The following is a 5,724-nucleotide window of genomic DNA, read 5'->3' as shown; positions in this document are numbered from 1 at the left end:
CACCACTGACCACCATCGCCAACAACCCAAAAAAAAAATTAAATCTGAACAAAAAAAAACAACCCCACCGTACCTATAACAACCACCGTACCATTACATTTTAGAAACCACAACCACCAACAACAATAATAACAACAACCACCATCCAAAAATAATTCCAGATCTGAAATAATCTGACCAAAAAACAAGAAAGTCGTGATTTCAGGCGACGAAAAGTGGCGGCAGCAGTGGGGTTGTCCGTCGGGTATACAGCGGGGTGGTGGCAGAAGAAAGGAGAAAAACGGATGGTAGTAGAAGAAAGGGAAAGTGGCGGCAGAGGCCAGAGAGTAAGGAGGGACGGTTGGTGGTGGGCGGAAAGAGAGGGAGATGGTGGGCCGTCGGTGGTGGCAGGTGTGAGGAGCGGCAGCAGCAAGTGGTGGTCGTGGTAGTGGACTGGCAGCAGGCCGATGGTGATGGTGCCGGCATAATGTTGTATGTGGTGCAGGTGTGGGGGATGTGAAGGTTGTCGTGGGGCGGTGAGGGATGAGAAAGGCAGTGGTTAGAGAGAGAAGTGAGTGAAGGAAGCAGTATGAATGAATGGGAATTGGGAAAGGGTAAATTAGGGTTTTATTATTTCATATTTAATCTTGACCCTTGATTTTGTTCTAATCTTGACCATTAATTTTGTAAATCTAATGGTTAAGATGAGGACTCATGGACTCATCAAATTTAAGGAGACTCATTTGAACCTAATTCTATATATATACTAGATTTAATGCCCGTGCGATGCACGGACCTTTTTGTAATATTATATAACTCCCTCCGTTTTGGTCATATGTCTACACTTTCTTTATTTTGTGTGTAAAATAATGACTGGAACAGAGGGAGTATAATGCATAATTTAATAAGGCATTAGAGCAATACACAATAATAAACCGTTAAAAGGAAGGTGAAACTTGAGAGACCGCTTATAAATTGCGAGACATTCATCTATTTAATTAATTAATGTCATGTATTATATATATATTTAATAAATAATTATATTAGTAGTTTCTAAAAAGTGAAATCTCTAATATTCTTGAATTATTTACTTTTAGTGGGAATATTCGAATGTAATTTGTGATTGTTGAACCCTCTATATTTACTCGGAGACATCATCTTTTAACCCACTTAGGCCTAATTCTTTCTAACTTTTTAGAGCTGAGTTGAACTGAACTGAACTGAACGGAGCTGAACTGAACTAAACTAAACTAAACTAAAGCAGATTGGAGCTGAACTGAACCAAAATAATAATAATAATAATAATAATAATAATAATAATAATAATAATAATAATAATAATAGTAATAATAATAGTAATAATAATAATAATAATAATAATAATAATAATAATAATAATAATAATAATAATAATAATAATAATAATAATAATAATAATAATATTTATAAATGGATTACCTTACCCAACAACTAAATTACCTCGATCGTATAAATAAATAATATTGTACTCCATAATTTTAAGTGTAGAATGCTATTATATAATTAAATTTGTGTTATTAATAAAAATAAGTTGTTTAGTGATGATGGTACATACTTAAGAAAATAAACTTTCTGATTAGCGCTAACGTTTTGGTAGTACTAACTACTACTACTACGTAACTCAAATACCCACTGACTTGGAGGGAGTCAAAAACTATATTCTGTCTTAAGACTTGGTGTTTGCATGAAACTCTCGTATCAAGTACTGTCGTCATCGAAAGCTCAGAGCAGTGAAATAATGTGTAGATAACTAAGACTTTGCGTTTGCATGGAACTCGTTGTATCAAGTACTGTCGTCATCGAAAGCTAAGAGCAGTGAAATAATGTGCAGATAACGAAAGCACATGAGTTTGTGTTAGCGTAAACTCCGATATATAAAATTGTTTTTACAGATTTGACTATATTCATTAACAATAACTTTTCCCACAAAACACCAAATAAGCATCCCTAACTCTACCATCCTTAATCGACTCATCGCATATGCTCTCTCTACTCAATCATTGACCTCCGCTGCTAGGCGTCACTCCGTACTTGATCATGAACTCCGCTGCTAGGCATCGTCACCTATGAGAACATGATTAACATCGTGAGAAAAAAAAACAACCATGATCGAAACGACAAAATAGTACTCCGTAGTAAAACAATTAAAACATAAAATAAAAGAGAATCTCTACATATTTAATTGGTTGTAGTAGAAGACTCTCTGAATAATAAGTAAAATATAATCTTTGGCAACAAAAAAAATTCCATGAATAAGCAATGTTGGTTGGGTATTATACTCTGTCAACATAAAACAACCCCACTGCAAGAATCCATACGCATTGTATTTAGGAATTTGTGCTGTATTTAATCTAATTCAGAATTATTTTACAATAAAATAAACCAACCCAACCTTTAAATTAGTTTCATGTGTGATTATCTATCCATTAGATATTGTACTCAATGCATCAAGTGTTTGATTTCGAGCATGCATGCGATTATCGATCGTTGTTGGTTTTTTGTGAAAACAATGCAAATAGAATTAGAAAGATAATATCCAAATCTAAAACGTTGTAATTGTATTGATACAGCCATATATGCAATGGACATTATCACATGTACTCCGTATATCTTTGGATTAGTTGTTAGTTTGTTACCTTTGCTCGTATAGAGACCACATAAACACCACAAATATGCAAATAATTCATCTAGATATCTCCGCACCTATACAATATAAATGGAATTGTGCTGCAAAAAAAAGAAAAAAAAATCATCAACCAATCGATATATATAATACTATGAGCAAAAAAAAAATTAAAAAAAAATTACATATTAGGAAAACAATAGAACGAAGATGAATAGTTTGTGGTAAGGGCATGGATATATATATACAATATTGGAGATATGTGTTATATTTGAGTCATATTAAACCTCTTTTTCTAGCATAAATATATTAAGAGTTCTTTAACGCACAAATAATCCTACCTATTGTCAAGTTAGACTTTTTTTTTTTTTTTTACAAACTCTATCTTTTAGTTTTATTTGAGTTTTTTTTTATATTCTATTATATATATATATATATATATATATATATATATATATATATATATATATATATATATATATATATATATATATATATATATATATATAGAGAGAGAGAGAGAGAGAGAGAGAGAGAGAGGGAGATCTAATGAGTCCTTTACCTCATTTGAGTCCTTAAATCCTTATAAGGACCCTTAGATGAACAACATCTATGGTGGAGATTTTTTACAAAATATAGGCCAAAAAAAAAGGGGGAAAAGCTTGGGTAGGAAAGAGGACAACATTTCCTGCAAATTGTCCTTACCAATGATCATTTCCTGCGGACAAAAGGATATATCCTTTGTACTATGTTTACACTCCCCACATTCTTCCTTCCTTAACACACTTATTTCTCACTTTATTCTTTCTTTCTTCTCTCTAAAACTGGGTTCTTCCATCTGAAAACGAAGTTAAAGTTCTCTCTAAATCCTCCAAATCAGCGTAAACATGCAAATAATAGATGGCATCAATGGTATTTCTTCATTTTATTCATTGTTTTCAGTCACGTTTTAATATTTTCAGTTGAATAGGATGGATGAAGGTAATGATAAATTTTGCATGTCATCGAATTTGTTCATTCTTGTTTTTATTATTTGTTACTGGGTTTGAAATGAAGATTGTTAGAAGTAAATCTTCATGCTGGGTTTTCATTAATTTGAGTTTTGAGTAGCATGAACGCATTCTGACAACATTTACATGAACACTTTTGCTATAGTTTTACATTTACACTTTTTAATGTTATATTTTTTATGTGAGTTATCATTCTGACAACATTTACACTTTTGTTGACATTTACACTTTTAAAGCATCACATTTACACTGCATTCTTGCTCACATTTACACTTTTGGTGTACTTTTACATTTACACTTTTTTAATTGTTATAGTCACATTTGCATTTTTATTGTTATATTTTTTATGTGAGTTAACATTCTGACAACATTTACACTTTTGTTGACATTTACACTTTCAGACAATCACATTTACACTTCGTTTCTGCTGACATTTACACTTACACATTTGGATGTTTACTCTTACAAAAAAAGATTTAAGAGTCTAGATACACAAAATATACCTGCTCAATATATATATATATATATATATATATATATATATATATATATATATATATATATATATATATATATATATATATATATATATATATATATATATATATATATATAGAAAGAGAGAGAGAGAGAGAGAGAGAGAGAGAGAGGAGATCTAGTGAGTCCACCAAAAATCATTGAGTCCCTAAGTTCTCTTTAGGGCCATTAAAAAGATGGGATGAAGGGTTGAGATTGAATAGGAAAAACAAAGGATTAGTGCAAAAAGAAGGGATTATGGCTAATATAAAACACACACTCTCTACCTCACTAATCAACCATTAATTTTACTATATAACATTTATTTTCCACTAACTTATCTCTCATCCCACACAATTACCTTTCCTTTCATCTCTCTAAAAAACAAAAAACCCAAAAAAACACCCCTCTCTTCTTCACTCACCCACCACCGCCCAAACCCGACTACTGTCGCCACCATCAACCCAACCCACCGCCGCCACCACCACCACCAAAAAAAACTGCAGCCCCCTCTTTCCAGATCCACGACAACCACCCCACGACAACCCCGCGACCGACAACCACCACGACAACCCCACGACCCACAACTCACGACACCTTCTCCCGACGACCACAACACCACCACCACCCGTCCACTACCACTCCCCGACAACCAGATCTGCCTCACGACGCCAACCCCGCGCACATATGCATCACCCGTCGACCACCACAACGACTAACACCACGACACTCCAATGCATCACCAGATCTGCCCCTCTTCCTCCATTAAACCGGATCTCAGGCCACCACTGTCGCTCCTCTACTCACCACTCACGGCCACCACTGCCGCTCCTCCTCTTTTCCTCTTTTTTTTTTCAAATCTTAACTAAACTCTATTTTTTGAATGTTTAATGACGTGAATGTGTTAGTATAAACATTCAAAAACTAGAGTAGTTGGTGGTTGGGGTTAACATTCACGTGAATGTGTTAGTAGTGTTTGTTTCTTTTTTTTTTTTTTTATCGTTTTCTTTATTTTTGGAAATGAGAAGTGGTTGGTGGGTGGGGTTCAACATTCACGTGAATGTGTCCTGATCTTGTTTGTTTTTAATTTTTTTTTTTTTGATGATTTCAAATATCGTCTATATATTTAAAATCGTATTATCATGATTTTTATTGTTAGATTTAATAAATATATTTATTATACTCATATTTCTTTACATTTACACTCGTATTTCTTTACATTTACACTTGTATTTCTCTTATATTTAATTTCTTTACATTTACACTCGTATTTCTATACATTTACACTCATATTTCTTTACATTTACACGCATTTTTCAGATTTACACTCGTATTTCTTCACATTTACACTCATATTTTTAACATTTACACTCATATTTCTTTACATTTACACTCGTATATCTGTACATTTACACTCGTTAAAATTATATAGATTTGCACTCATATTTTTTGTGGATATGAGTTGGTGTGGGAGGACGATGATGGTGGCGTTTTTTGGTAGTCGGACTAAAGTTTTACTCGTAAAGGACAAAGTTACATTTATAAAGGACTAAATTC

Source organism: Silene latifolia, chromosome 7 (genome assembly GCF_048544455.1).
Source record: "Silene latifolia isolate original U9 population chromosome 7, ASM4854445v1, whole genome shotgun sequence".
Classification (NCBI taxonomy): domain Eukaryota; kingdom Viridiplantae; phylum Streptophyta; class Magnoliopsida; order Caryophyllales; family Caryophyllaceae; genus Silene; species Silene latifolia.
The sequence above is the reverse complement of the archived record's forward strand: the minus strand, read 5'-3'. Positions refer to the sequence as shown.